Genomic DNA, 15,958 nt, shown 5'->3' on the forward strand with positions numbered 1-15,958 from the left:
GTCCAATATTGTCAGTGGAGTGTTAAAGTCTCCCACTATTATTGTGTGGGAGTCTGTCTCTTTTTAGGTTATTAAAAACTTGCTTTATGCATCTTGGTGCTCCTGCATTGGGTGCATATATATTTAGGATTGTTAGTTCTTTTTGTTGCATTGATTGTTTTACGATTATGTAATGTCCTTCTTTGTCTTTTTTGATCTTTGTTGTTTAAAGTCCATTTTATTTGAAACTAGGATTGCTACCCCTGCTTTTTTTTTGCTCCCCATTTGCTTGCTAAATCTTCTTTCATCCCTTTATTTCGAGTCTATGTGAGTCTTTGCATGTGAGATGGGTCTCTTGAATACAAGATACATGACTTTTTATCCAGTTTGCCAGGCTGTGTCTTTTGATTGGGGTGTTTAGGCCATTTACATCAATGTTAATATTGTTATGTTTGAATTTGATCCTGCCATTTTGTTACTGGCTGGTTGTTTTGCCCATTAGTTGACATGGCTTCTTCATTGCTTTGTTGTTCTTTAACATTTCGTACATTTTTGCAGTGGCTGGTACTGGTTGCTCTGTTCCATTTGGTTCCATTTACATCAATGTTAATATTGTTATGTTTGAATTTGATCCTGCCATTTTGTTACTGGCTGGTTGTTTTGCCCATTAGTTGACATGGCTTCTTCATTGCTTTGTTGTTCTTTAACATTTCGTACATTTTTGCAGTGGCTGGTACTGGTTGCTCTGTTCCATTTGGTTCCATTTACATCAATGTTAATATTGTTATGTTTGAATTTGATCCTGCCATTTTGTTACTGGCTGGTTGTTTTGCCCATTAGTTGACATGGCTTCTTCATTGCTTTGTTGTTCTTTAACATTTCATACATTTTTGCAGTGGCTGGTACTGGTTGTTCTGTTCCATTTGGTTCTTACTTCAGTAGCTCTTATAAGGAAGGCCTTGTAGTGATGAAATGTCTTAGCAATTGCTTGTTCACAAAGGGTTTATTTTTCCTTCACTTATGAAGCTTAGTTTGACTGGATATGAAATCTTGGGTTGAAAGTTCTTTTCTTTAAGGATGTTGAATATTGGCTCCCACTCCATTCTAGCATGTAGGATTTCTGCCAGGAGATCCACTGTATGTCTGATGGTCTTTTGTTTGTGAGTGACTCAGTCTTTCTCTCTGGCTGCCCTTAGGATTTTTTTCCTTCATTTCAACCCTGGTGAATCTGACAATTATGTACTATGGGTTTGCTCTTTTTGAGGAATATCTTTGTTGTGTTCTCTGAATTTCCTGGACTGCCTTGCTAGGTTGGGGAGGTTCTCCTGGATAAAATCCTGAAGAGTGTTTTCCAGCTTGGATTCATTCTCTCCATCACATTCAGGTATACCTATCAAACATAGATCAGGTCTTTTCACATAATCCTATAGTTCTTGGAGACTTTGTTCCTTTTTTTTACACTCTTTTTTCTCTAATCTTGCTTTCTCATTTTATTTCATTGATTTGATCTTCTGTCTCTGATATCCTTTCTTCTGCTTGATAAATTCAGCTGTTGAAACTTGTGCATGCCTCTCGAAGTTCTCGTGCTGTGTTTTTCAGCTCGATCAAGTCATTTATATTCTTCTCAAAGCTGGTTATTCTAGTTAGCATTTCATCTAACATTTTTTTCAAGATTCTTAGGTTATTTTCATTGGATTAGAACCTGGTCTTTTGACTTAGAGAAGTTTGTTATTACCCACCTTCTGAAGCCTATTTCTGTCAATTTGTCAAATTCATTCTCTGTCTTTTTTGTTCCCTTGATGGTGAAGAGTTGGATCTCTGGGATAAGAAGAGGTATTCTATTCTTTGATGGTTTCATCCTTTTTGCACTGGTTTTGTCCCATCTTCATGAATTTATTTCTCTTTGATCTTTGAAGTTGATGTTTTCAGGAGGAGTTCTGAGTGGATGTTTTTTCTGTTGAGATCGGAGCTATATCTTTTTTGGCCCGTAGGGGAGCATTGCTGGGCTTTCTTGGCTTCAGTCAGATTGTTGGGTTGGTGGTCTTTCCCTGGAGTTTGTTTGCAGGTGAGATTGGCCCTGTCTTCCCAATGGCATCTCTCCTAGATCTTGATCTTCCTGATTGGGGTCAAATTTGTGTATTTGCTGCCAAGCTCTCTAGCAAGGGCTTCAGTTTGAGTTCTGTGGAGGTGGAGCCTGCCAGGGCTTATGGTCTGTTTTCCTTCTTTCAACTCTGCCTCCCTCTGTGGGATGGTCTATCCTACTGGCATTAGTCCAAACTCCTGCCCAGGTCTATGCAACAACTTGCTGTGCCCAGCGGGAGCCACTACTCAGATTTGCATCGACAACCCATGCCACCCCACAGTCTGGCAGGGCTCTCATGGACCGTGGTTTGTAGAAGGGATGAGGTTAGCACAGGATCCGAATTGGAGCACTGAGGGGGTGAAGTCCCCCAACCCTCTGAGCTGGCTGCATGTTTCAGGTGGGGAAACGCCCCTCTCTGTCTTGATTTGCAGGCCCCCTGTGCAGCTTTCACCCTTCAGCTTCTTCTCTGGGCTATTTTCAGTGCCCTGTCAGTCCCACCAAAACAAATCCAGCACCTCGTTTGGAATCACAAAGTCCTCTAGCCCTCTGCGTCTCATTCGCTGGGAGCTGCATTCCGGTGTTGCCTTCTGCCAGCCATCTTGGCGCCCTCCGAAACTAGTTTTTTATATGAGTTTTTGGATTCTTTTTCTAGAAATGAGCAACTCAAATTGTATAAGCGTTAGGCCTCTGCAAAACCTCGTTATACCTTTGGATAGGCATTCATACTATTTAGAATGGTCACATGCTCAGCTTTGTCAAATATCATTATAAGAGAGTCCTGCAGTTGGACATGTCCTTACCTCCATCACTCCATTGTAGAGAAAACGTGTCTCATTCCCTCCAGAGTAATCTATACATCAACACTCCATCCATTCTCTAAAGCCTTCCCAGATTCTTGGTCTGTTGTGTACATCAGAGTGTGCATTTATAATGTCTGACTATTTAGATCTTACAGAGTAAATAACCTTTGAGGTTTAAATTAGATTAATTTTGAGGAATGTATTCAATGTCACTAAGCCATGTTGGCAGTATGAAGCATGGATTTGTTTATTTATTCATCCAATAAATAATTAGCATGTATGCATTCATTTTCTATTGCTGTGTAATAAACTACACCAAAATTTGGCTTAAAATAAAAACAATTATTTATTTTGCTTATGAATCCATATTTTGGCAGGGCTCAGTGGGGATGATTCATCTTTGTTTCTCATAATTTTAGCTGGGTGACTTCACTGGGAGCCTGAAAATCCACTTTAAAGACAATTCACCCACATGGCTGGCAAGTTGGTGTTGGCTGGGAGTTCAGTCAAGGCTCTGGGCCAGGTACTTTGGTACCTCTCCACACAGGCTGCTCCATGGATTGCTTGGACTTCCACACAGCATGTAAAAAGACTTCAAGAGCCAGGATTCCAATAGAACAATGCAAAAGTGGATGACATACTTATGGCCTAGCTTCAGAAGCCACATGATATCACTTCCTTTGTAGTAGTTGAGACAATAATAAACGTTCACTCAGGTTGAAGGGGAGAAGACATAGACCCTGCTTCTTGATGGAATGAGTGCCAAGGTTATGTCTGAAGAATAACATGTGGGATGATATATTAGTTTCCTAGGATTGCTGTAACAAAGTACCATGCACTGGTTAACTTAAAACAACAGAAATTTTTATTCTCACCATTCTAGAGGTTGGAAGTCTGAAATCAAGGTGTTGCAGGGCCATGTCCTTTTAATAGGTCAAGAAAAAAACTGTTTGACACCTTTCTTTTAGCTTCTCCTGCTGATAGCAATCCTTGGTTTGTAGCTGCATAACTTCAATCTCTGCATCCATTGTCAAATGGCATCGTCTTGCTGTCTTTTTCTCCTTTTTGAGGATACCAGTCACATTGCATTAAAGGCCCATCCTACTCCAGTATGGCCTCATCTGAACTAATTACATCTGTAATGACCCTATTTCCAAGTAAGGTAACGTTCTGAATTATGGGAGTTAGGAATTCATTTTGTCTTTTGCGGGGTCACAGTTCGACTTCTAACAGTGGGAAATATTACATATTCTTTGGGAAATACAATCAGCCACATTGTACTAAGTAGCAGTCACTAAGTTATATACAAATAATTAGTGACCATTAGAATGTAGGCTCTATGATAACAAAAAGTTTGTCTAGTGTGTAGAACATTGTTGATATAATATAGGCACTCTCTTGAAAAGAAGTCATTATATGAAAAGATTCCTGCACATGCATGTTTGTAGCGGCACGATTTGCAATTGCAAAAATATGGAACCAGCCCAAATGCCCAACAATCAACATATATATATATATGTATATATATATATATATATATATATACACATATATATATATATAATGTAAGTAGAGAGATACATATAAGTAAAGACACACACACACACACACACACACACACACATAATTATAAATATACTACTCAGCCATAAAAAGGAATAAATTAATGGCATTCACAACAACCTGGATGGAATTGGAGACTGCTATTCTAAGTGAATTAACTCAAAAATGACAAACCAAACATAACATATTCTCACTCATAAGTGGGAGATTAGCTATGAGAATGTGAAGGCATAAGAATGACACAATAGTCTTTGGGGACTTGAGAAGAAAGGGTGGGAAGGGGGTGAGGAATAAAGGGCTACAAATTGTGTTCTGTGTATACAGCTTGGGTGATGGATGCAGCAAAACCTCACAAATGACCACTAAAGAACTCATCTCATGTAACCACATACCACCTAGTCCCCCAAACCTATGGAAATTATATATATATATACATATATATATATATGCACTCTTTCTATATAAATAAGAAGATAAAAACAGATAAAGACTCTGATTTAGAGTTTACAGTTTTGACTAAAACCAATCAAATTATCACACAATAATACAAATACAAAGTAAATACATGCCATGCATTCATCTTTAGCAAACATTTACTAAGCACTAATAGCCTGCTAGGCATTGCTCTAAGTGGTGGGCATAGAGCAGAGAACTAAACAGTTCTCTGATCCTCATGCAGTATCAGAGAACAGATAAGCCAATATATAGATTCTAATTATACATTCATAAGTACTATAGAGAAAAATCAAAAAAGAGAAAGAAGATAGGGAGTGATACTGCTGGTGGTATTTTATGTAGAATGCTCCTTAAGTCAGTATCACTGAGAAGATAACATTTCTGTAGAGACCTGAAAGAAATAAAAGAGTCATACACATATTGGGGTAATGTGCTCCAGGAAGATGGAAGGTCAAGAGCAAAGGCCTTGATAAGAAAAAGGGTTTAGCCCATTTGAGAACTTCAAGGAAGCTGGAGTGGAACATGCAAAATAGAGTGAGGGAGGAATTGAGATCAGAGTCTTCTAAGCAAGCAAGAGTAAAGACTTTGATTTTTGTTCAGAATGAAATGGAGCCCATGGAGGGTTGTGAGGAGAGGGATTGGTGTGATTGGATATATGCAGGATCTCAGCTCCCATATGACTTCTGCTTTCAGCTCCTATGTTATTCCCAAATTAAAAGGTTTAGATGATTCTGAGAATATGGAGAAGGAGATGTAATCTAGTGTATATGTTGGGATTTGAAAGGATATCCTAGAGGTGATAATTCTTTATTTCAATTTGATTTTCAGCAGATACAAAAGTTGCATTATTTAGCTTTCTCATATTGCGTGTCAAAATATCTCTAGTATTTAAAATACTTATATGAAAAGAAAAAATATACTGATGATTTTTATTCAAATGGCATTTTTATTTAGGAGTGATAAGGATAATCCACATCTGCTCAAAGGAAACTGAAGCTCTCTATTATCTTGCCATGTAGAAAATAATGCTGTGTGAATGATAAGAGCTAAAATATGTCACTTGTTAAAGACGAGACAGTAAAAATTTAGTTTTATATATTATGAACATGCCATGGTTATAAAGTCAACGTAACTGTCTTTAATAACACAATGATCTAAAATTACTTCTTTACCATATATTACCCTAAAATGAAGTAATTTTAAAAATTCCAAAGTGAAAGTTGTGAACCCAGAAAATATGAGACAGGTATCAGTTAATTTAGAAAGCTTATTTTGCCAAGGTGAGGATGCACCTGTGTCACAGCCTCAGAAAGTCCTGATGACGTGTGCCCAAGGTGGTCATGGCACAGCTTGGTTTTATACATTTAGGGAGCTGTAAGACATCAGTCAATGTATGTAAGAAGTACATTGGTTCAGTCTGGAAAGGTGGGACAACTTGAAGCAAAGGCAGAAAGACTAGACACAGGGAGGGAGCTTCCAGGTCATAGACAGATGATACAGAAATGGTTACATTCTTTTGAATTTCTGATTAGCCATTCCAAAGGAGGCAAATAAGATATGCATCGACCTCAGTGAGAAGAGGAGTGACTTTGAGTAGAATAGGATACAGGTTTGCCCTAAGCAGTTTCCAACTTGAGTTTTCTTTAGTGATTTTAGGGGCTTAAGATATTTTCCTCACATTTCCCCCCTTTTCTTTTAAAAAATCTTTTGGAGAAAGCATTTCATAAGAAAGTGAATTTCTGGTTTCAGGTTTCTTCTTATGTCTCATGGCAAGGATTTTTTTTTCTAGATGGGTAGGTTCCAAAAGCTCATTTTTAGCAGGTCATGAAGTCTCAGTCCCATGAAGAGAAAATAGGGGACAGGAAGGGAGAAAAACAACAACGAAATAACAATTCTGAAAAAACGGATGAGGCCACATTGCTCTAAAGTCCATATATTAGTAAGCAGGTATGAAAGCGGCTTATTTACATAAATAGGTAAAGTTTAAGTTGCCTGACTTCAGTTCACAGGGTTTTAAGAAAGCGTTGCTTAGCTTCCAGTGACTCCAAAGTAGGAAAAATAAAAAAGGAAGGAAAAACATGGAAAACATTGTTCTGAAGACTTGTAGCCAAGAAAAATCAGAATTCGGTCCAAATTGTAGAAAATAAAAACTGAAAAAAAATTAGTCAAGACTGGAATTTAACAACAGGTTGCCAACATAAAGAGTCAAACTCTGTAAAATATTTAAAGAGATTTATTCTGAGCCGAATATGAGTAACCATGCCCATAACACAGCCCTCAGGAAGTCCTGAGAACATGCACCCAAGGTGGTCAAGGTACAGCTTGATTTTTAGGGAAGCATGGTGACATCAATCAAGTACATTTAAGAAATACATTGGTTTGGTTCAGAAAGATGGAACAACTGAAAGTGGGAGCTTCCAGGCTATGGGTAAATTTAAACATCTTCTGGTTGACAATTGGTTGTTTATCTGAAGACCTGGGATCAATGGAAAGGAACTTCAGGTTAAGATAAAGGATTGCAGAGACCAAGTTTTATTGTGTTGAGGAATGTCTCAGATAGCAGACTTCAGAGAGAGAGCAGGTTGTAAAATGTTTCCTATGGACTAAAAGAGTGTCTGGCTCTTAGCTGATTATCTACTCAATTAGGAAAGAAAAGAAGAAAAACAAAGGGAAAAGGGGATTCTCTATAGGATATGGATTTTTCCCACAAGAGACTTTGCAGAGCCATTTCAAGGTATGGGAAGTAAATATATTTTGGGGTTCAATATTTTTTCCATGTTTCATAATGTTATGCCCAGACAAATCATGGTAGTAGGACTGGCTTGCTTGTTATTCTTGGCCTAAATGTTTGTATACAGTGCAGCAAGAATAATTATTTTTTTTACACAGGCTTTTAAATTGGCTTTGATAGAACTTTGTTTCATAAGCGGAATCTCAGATAAGAGTTTTTAAAGCCCAGCCCAGCCATGAACCTGTGCCATCAAATACCCCTGAGTTGGGTGAAATTTTCTTTCCTCTTGAGGTTTGAAGACAAGCCTGGGCCTTCTGCACCTGTCATAAAGTGATATTCTTTAATTACCACAGTTCAGAAACCCTGTACAGGGACTGTGTACACAAAATATGAGGCCAGTTTTTCCAAGGCCATTACTGGCTCCGTAAATCAAGTCTGTTTCCTTAAAGGAAAGCACACCATTCCAGTCAAAGCCTTGGGAAAATAATCTATTTCTCTAATTGAATCCTATTATACACAAAAACAGACTCTTATTGCACTTATACAAATAACTGTATTGGCATAAGTTAAGAATACTCACAGGCAGTTTGCAATTCTGGAGAAATCAGGTGGAGAGAAACAAATATGCTCCAAATTTTGTTCATAGGAGTACAGTAAATTGTTAAAAGCTGTCAATAGCTCAAAGAAAAATTTTAAGACTCTAAAAAACAACAACGACAGAGGATCAACAAACATATTAATCAAAAAGTCAAAAAGATTGGTTCAGTTTATGCAGTTAATTCCTTTTCTGCTTGATATGCATGAACATTTTAGCTCTCATGAGTCCTGAAAGTTTTTCCTCTATTCTCATGTAACAGCCTCCAAAGTTATCAGAAACCTGCATTCAAGACCACCTGTTAGAGATTTATAGGTGATTATAAAATCACCTTTTAAAGAGGACCAAAAGAAGATAAACCAGCCATAGTTAAAAGGCACAATTGACAAGGAAATTGGTTATGTCTGTGGCACACGATAATTTTAACATAGCGATTATGATTATTACTGATAATGTACACTAAGTTATATCAGAATTATAGGAATTTCCCATAGTTTTAGAACACATACCAATAACATATTTATACAAATATAGCCCAAAGGAATACAAACACCATTTCGTATTTGACAATGCTTCCTGTATAATTTTTTATACCAAATAAGCCAAATTACACATATTTGGACTTTAGGGAACCTAATGTCTTAAAGGATAAATTAGGTTAGAAAAAGACATACTTCATAATTTGATTTTGGAAACTTTGTCAAGTATAAAAGTTTTAAAACACTTTGTAATTCACTTAACAAAAGTGATAATTCAAGGATTTCAAAAAAGCAATCATTTTCATTATTTGAGAGAGGAGGCTTAATTTTCTAAACAAGGAGCTCTAATAAAAACAGCATGAAGCCAATTACATTTGTTTTTCAAAATTTTATAAACGATCTATACAAATTAATCTTGATTATAAAATATAACTTCCATTAGCCTTTTATAACCTTTATAATCTTTATTAGGGAGTTGATTAATGCTTCAAGAAAACCTTGTTAATCTGACACAGGGGTCCATATGCTGGTTTTGCATCAGTGTGATTTTGACATTAATAATAATTAATTTACAGATAAACGGAACTTATTTTATCTTTCAAAATTGGCCCATACAATCTTACATGCCCATTTCTTCTGAAATAGTTCCTAGGCCTTGAGGTGTAGAATAGCTTTAATTTCTAGCCCTGTTTTTCATTAATGCATTTTTTTTTAGTTGGCATCTTCTGTGGGGCCTGAAGATGAGGCTTTAATTGCTGTCAGTGTTTAAGATTTAGCAGGACTTGGTGTCCTTTTTAGATCCACAAGTTAAAGTTCTATAACTCAATGTACAAGGACTTCAAAAGCAAATACAGGAAATTACATGTGTACAATAACCTTAATTTAAAATTACCTCAGTTTTTTTTCCTAAGCAAACCAAAACTTATTAATATGACACCTGAGTATACACAAGTTTTTGGTTCTTTCTTTCCTTTCTTGCCTCTCTCTCTCTCTCTCTTTCTCTTTCTCTCTCTCTCTCCCTCTCTCTCTCTCCCTCTCCCCTCTCCCTCTCCCCCCTCAGTCTCTATTTCTTTCTTTCTTTCTGACAGAGTTTCACTCTTGTTGCTCAGGCTGGAGTGCAATGGCTCAATCTCAGCTCATCGCAACATTTGCCTGCTATGTTCAAGTGATTCTCCTGCTTCAGCCTCCCAAGTAGCTGGGATTACAGGCATGCAACACCACTCCTGCCTAGGTTTTTTTTTTTTTTTTTTTTTTTTTTTTTTTTTTAATACATATAAATCCTCTTATTGTGATTTACATGGATCATTCATGACTTTCTGGTTTGTTCCAAACATCCCTCCTTTTTAAATAACCAGTTATTTTATTTTAGGACCATAAATTTACCATACAAGATTTTTTTCTTATATAAAATTATTTTTTAAGTTTTTTGCCTCAAAAATACCTCTTTACTTTTATAACTTCCTTTACATTTTTTTAAAAAAAATTCCTAATTCCTTTTACCTTGTTTTATACATAACCTTTAATTGGACAACAAATTTTCATCTTTTTTTGAAAAATAAAGACACACCTTGATATTTTTCTTTTTTTTTTTTTTTTTTTTAGCAAGAATGTTTTCCTACAACATATATTCATTGCAAAATACCCAAATAATCAAATATCCATTTAATGTAATATAACTTTATATTATAAATTATGGCTGGTTGCCTACAAGTATTTATCCCCTTATATTTACCTAATTAATTTATTTTAATTGTTTACCTAGATTATTTATGAAAGCTGTGATAGTCATGACTTAAACTTCTGAAACTGCCATTGCAAAATTATAACTGAGACAGTGCAAAAAAAGAGTTGACCTAACTGGTGCCATCTTGCTTATAATCTCCAAGCCATTTTTGTTCATTCCTGGGCATAGACAGAACTAACTTTCAGAGAAACTTAGTTCATAGTTTAGCTTTGAAACAAAGGTAATGAAAGTTCTTTCCCCAAACAAACCTCCTTATTGTCTGTGGACTAGACTGCCTAAAGTTGCAGGATTAAAAATTATAGTAATCTTACTAAATTCTAGATGCAGCTGTTTTCACTAATCCCATATCAATGTCTTATTTATTGAAAATTATATATGCGAAGATTATTCTGATATGGGCTGGGCTTATGGTTTTGTAAACCCTATGGCAAATTTTGACACCTTATAGTTTTTGGCAGAGATAAGTAAAAAATTGCTTGATTAATAAATGCAAACAAAAATGTATGCTGGGCAATTCTTAAGATGTTTATATTACTTTATCAATAATTTTAAAGCTAACTTGTTTATTAAAGATTTTACTTAAATTACATAAACTTGAAAAAGCAGCTGACTAGTCTTTACTTTTTTAGTATCTAAGTGATTTTATTTTTTTAAGCCAATTAATTAGAGCTCTTTTATATATTTTTAGTAGTGAAACATTCTGTACACAACACAAAAATACATATAAAAATGTATTAGGCAGGCTGTGGAAGTACATTTTATAGGTTTATAAAGACCCTACCCCACATTTTTTCTGTGTTAGACTTTCAGATTCTTGATAACCTGTTTCACAACCCTAAGCAGTTGCCAGCTAAATAGTCTTAAATTTTTACATTAAAGGTAACAACTCAGGTGAAAACCAAATAGCAAAATTTACATCATAAGGTACAGAAGAGAAGACTGGTGGTGCTAGAAGGAGATGCTTTTAAACTGCACTTAAATTTTTTTTTTAAAGGAAAACTTTTCTGAGTGTCTCAACTACATCTTTCCTTAAAAGCCCAAGTGTAGCCTCTGTAGCAGTAAGATTTTAGTCAAAAAATCAGAGGAAAAAAATTCAGTCAACTGAGGAGAAAAAAAAAAACACAAAACAACTTTTGCTAAAAAAAAAAAAAAAAAGGCTAGGTCTTAGGACAGAAAAACAAACAAAAAACCCTCAAAACATGAAGGTCTTTTAAATACAAACATGCACACATGCATACATACATGCACACATCGTGGATGGTTAGCCTTGTAATTAAGCTGACTTTTAACTATTAAGCTCCTTTAACAATAACAAAAAAAATCTTTTTAAATTTCATTAGCATATTGCAGCTAAGACAAAATGTTGCTAAACTAAAAACAATCACACAAATTATACAATTTTGAGAGCTCTAAGTGTAAGCAGAAATTAGCACCAGCTGGTTGTTAATGCTAACTTTAGTTGTTTAAAAAGAATTTGCAAGACGGAATCCCAAACCAGTTTTTTACCTTGTGATGGGTCTCAGGCTGTAGATTGCTCTCTACCATCCTACAGGCAGTGAAAAAACCCTACCTTCCCTCTTGGAAGCAAGTTCAAACACCATAAAGGAGTTGCTTTCTTTCCATCATCATGGAAGCAAGAAAACTTGCCTTCTTGTTGGTAGCAAGTAAAACTACAAAAAATGAAAAAAAGAGAGAGTTGTACAGCAAAATGAACTTTAAATCTAGCCCAAATTTTGGGAGCTCATGGATTCTCTGGAGGGGGTGCTCTCAGACCTCAGCAAATTGTCCTATTGGTTTGAGATATAAAGTTAGCTTATGTTGGTGCCAAGCACTGATAGATTTGTCAAAGGTCAGGGATATCTCCACTCAGAATCCCTTCATGGTTTCCAAAATGTGAACCCAGAAAATCTGAGACAAGTCTCAGTTAATTTAGAAAGCTTATTTTGCCAAGGTTAAGGACGCGCCTGTGACACAGCCTTAGAAGTCCTGATGACATGACATGTGCCCAAGGTGGTCATGGCACAGCTTGGTTTTATACATTTAGGGAGACATGAGACATCAGTCAATATAGGTAGGCAGTACATTGGTTCAGTCTGGAAAGGCTGGACAACTTGAAGAAAAGGCAGAAAGACTGGAAACAGGGAGAGAGTTTTCAGGTCATAGATAGGTGATACACAGTTACATTCTCTTGAGTTTCTGATTAGCCTTTCCCAAAGAGGCAAAACAGATATGCCTCTATTTCATTGAGCTGAAGTATGATTTGAATAGAGTGGGAGGTAGGTTTGCCCTAAGCAGTTTCCGGCTTGAGTTTTCCTTAGTGATTTTGGGGGCCCAAAATATTTTCCTTTCACAAAGTATATCCAGGGGTACAGAAAAATTGCACAATGCTGTGATGTCATGGGAAACATAACTCTAGATCAGAGTTTGGCAAAATTGGACCTGTTGGCCAAATAGTGCTCACTGTCTATTTTTGTAAATAAAGTTTTATTGGAACAGAGCCACACTCATTTATTTGAATTTTTTTTTACAGCTGCTTTTTACTACAGTGGCAGAATTTCATAGTGGTGACAAAGACTGTGTAACGGGGGAGTAAAACTTCCACTGGATTGCCTGGTTCCAACACTGGGAGTAGAACCCAGGCCATGGTGGTGAGAACACTGAATCCTAACTACGAGACCACATAGGCTCTTGGCCTCTCTAACCCTGAATAATGGGGAAAGGAGCCCCAGAGGTGTGGCAAGTTTGCTGTTCCATCAGAATCATGGACCCAAAGAGTTTTGTGGAAGAGTGATTTATTAGAGGGAGGAAGAGCAGAGAGAGAGAAAGAGAGAGAGAGACAGAGAAGACAGCTCCCACACTGTTGTGGGAGGGGAACCCAGAGTGGGAAATCCATTTAGGTAGGGAGCAGCTAAAATTTTAACCCTTGAGTTATTCCCTCCCAGTTCATGTTCTCATCCAATGAGAGGAGTTCTTTCAAACTTCTTCTGGAGTGATTGATCTTTGACTCTGATACTGGATTGGCTACTTGGTCTAAAACCCTGAGTTACAGACCCCATCCTTCCAGAGCTTTCAGCGGGAATTTGGGACAAAAGAGCCCCACCTGGCTTTCTCTACTTTGCCTGCACTTGGGAAAACCAGACAAGTTGACATTTGAAAACTTTCTGGTCTCTGCATGGAAGCATGGAGCCAGAAAATTCCTGCATTTGAAACTTGTCCTCTAGTGGACCTGGGAAAAGAAGTTTCTTTTTATTTTTTATTTTTTTATTGCATTTTAGGTTTTGGTGTACATGTGAAGAAGATGCAAGATTGTTGCATAGGTACACATATGGCAGTGTGATTTGCTGCCTTCCTCCCCTTCACTTATATCTGGCATTTCTCCCCATGCTATCTCTCCCCAACGCCCCCCCGTGCTGTCCCTCCCCTATTTCTCCCCCAACAGACCTCACTGTGTGATTCTCCCCTCCCTGTGTCCATGTGTTCTCATTGTTCAACACCCACCTATGAGTGAGAACATGTGGTGTTTGATTTTGTGTTCTTGTGTCAGTTTGCTGAGAATGATGCTTTCCAGGTTCATCCATGTCCCTACAAAGGGCATGAACTCATCGTTATTGATGGCTGCATAATATTCCATGGTGTATATGTGCCACATTTTCCCTGTCTAGTCTTATCATCGATGGGCATTTGTGTTGGTTCCAGGTCTTTGCTATAGTAAACTGTGTTGTAATGAACATTTGTGTGCATGTGTTCTTATAGTAGAATAATTTAAAATCCTTTGGATATATACCCAGTAATGGGATTGCTGGGTTAAATGGAATTTCTATTTCTAGGTCCTTAAGGAATCGTCACACTGTCTTCCACAATGGTTGAACTAATTTACACTCCTACCAACAGTGTAAAAGTGTTCCTATTTCTCCACATCCTCTCCAGAATCTGTTGTCTCCAGATTTTTTAATGATCGCCATTCTGACTGGCGTGACATAGTATCTCAATGTAGTTTTGATTGGCATTTCTCTAATGACCAGTGATGAGGAGCATTTTTTCCTATGGTTGTTGGCTTCATGTATGTCTTCTTTTGGAAAGGTCTGCTCATATCCTTCACTCACTTTTGAATGGTCTTGTTTGTTTTCTTCTTGTAAATCTGTTTTACTTCTTTGTAGATTTTGGGTATCAACCCTTTGTCAGATGGGTAGACTGCAAAAATTGTTTCCCATTCTGTTGGTTGCTGATTCACTCTAATGACTGTTTCTTTTGCTGTGCAGAAGCTGTGGAGTTTGATTAGGTTTCAGTTGTCTATTTTGGCTTTTATTGCCAATGCTTTTGGTGTTTTGGTCATGAAGTCCTTGCCTATGCCTATGTCCTGAATGGTTTTGCCTAGATTTTCTTCTAGGGTTTTTGTGGTGTTAGGTCTTATGTTTAAGTCTTTAATCCATCTGGAGTTAATTTTAGTGTAAGATGTCAGGAACGGGTCCAGTTTCTGCTTTCTGCACATGGCTAGCCAGTTTTCCCAACACCATTTATTAAACAGGAAATCCTTTCCCCATTGCTTGTTTTTGTCAGGTTTGTCAAAGATCAAATGGTTGTAGATATGTGGTGTTGCCTCTGAGACCTCTGTTCTATTCTTTCACTGGTCTATAGCTCTGTTTTGGTTCCAGTATCATGCCGTTTTGATTACTGCAGCCTTCTAGTATAGTTTGAAGTCTAGTAGTGTGATGCCTCGCTTTGTTCTTTTCACTTAAAATTGACTTGGCTATGCAGGCTCTCTTTTGGTTCCATTTGAAGTTTAAGGTGGTTTTTTCCAGTTTCATGAAGAAGGTCATAGGTAGCTTGATGGGGATAGTGTTGAATCTGTAAATTTCTTTGGACAGTATGGCTATTTTCATGATATCGATTCTTCCTAACCATGAACATGGAATGTTTCTCCATCTGTTTGTGTCCTCTCTTATTTCGTTGAGCAGTGGTTTGTAGTTCTCCTTGAAGAAGTCCTTTATGTTCCTTGTTAGTTGTAATCTAGGTGTTTTATTCTCTTTGTAGCAAGTGTGAACGGCAGTTTGTTCTTGATTTGGCTCTGTTTAAGTCTGTTACTGGGTGGGATGAATCCATGTATCAATTCCTACTGCCTCAACTGCCATTGGGATAGATGGAATAATCGAAAATCTTTCTTCCCAAGATGGGCCTAGAGAGGGAGAGTCTGAGGGGAGAGACTTAAGCACCAAGTCTCCAGGGCAGAACAACTCTTTTCCTGTTTCCCTAGGGTGCTCTTCAGGTAAAGTTTTAAGAACCTGTTGGTACTTAGCCAAGGAGGTTATATCTTTTATTAGATCTGCTGTTTCCTTATCTAATACAAGATCATTAGTAAGGTAACGCTGTCCATAAAGCATCGCATAGGGGGTTGAGTTCTATTTTCTGAGGAGAGTTTTGAGCTCTGAAGAGTGCTATGTGTAATAGAGAAGACCACGGGAGGTGGGTTTCCTGTATCAGTTTCTTTAAGTGTCTCTTAAAATTTCATTCATCTTTTCCATTTTCCCTGA

The sequence above is a fragment of the Saimiri boliviensis genome, chromosome 3 (assembly GCF_048565385.1).
Source record: "Saimiri boliviensis isolate mSaiBol1 chromosome 3, mSaiBol1.pri, whole genome shotgun sequence".
Lineage (NCBI taxonomy): Eukaryota > Metazoa > Chordata > Mammalia > Primates > Cebidae > Saimiri > Saimiri boliviensis.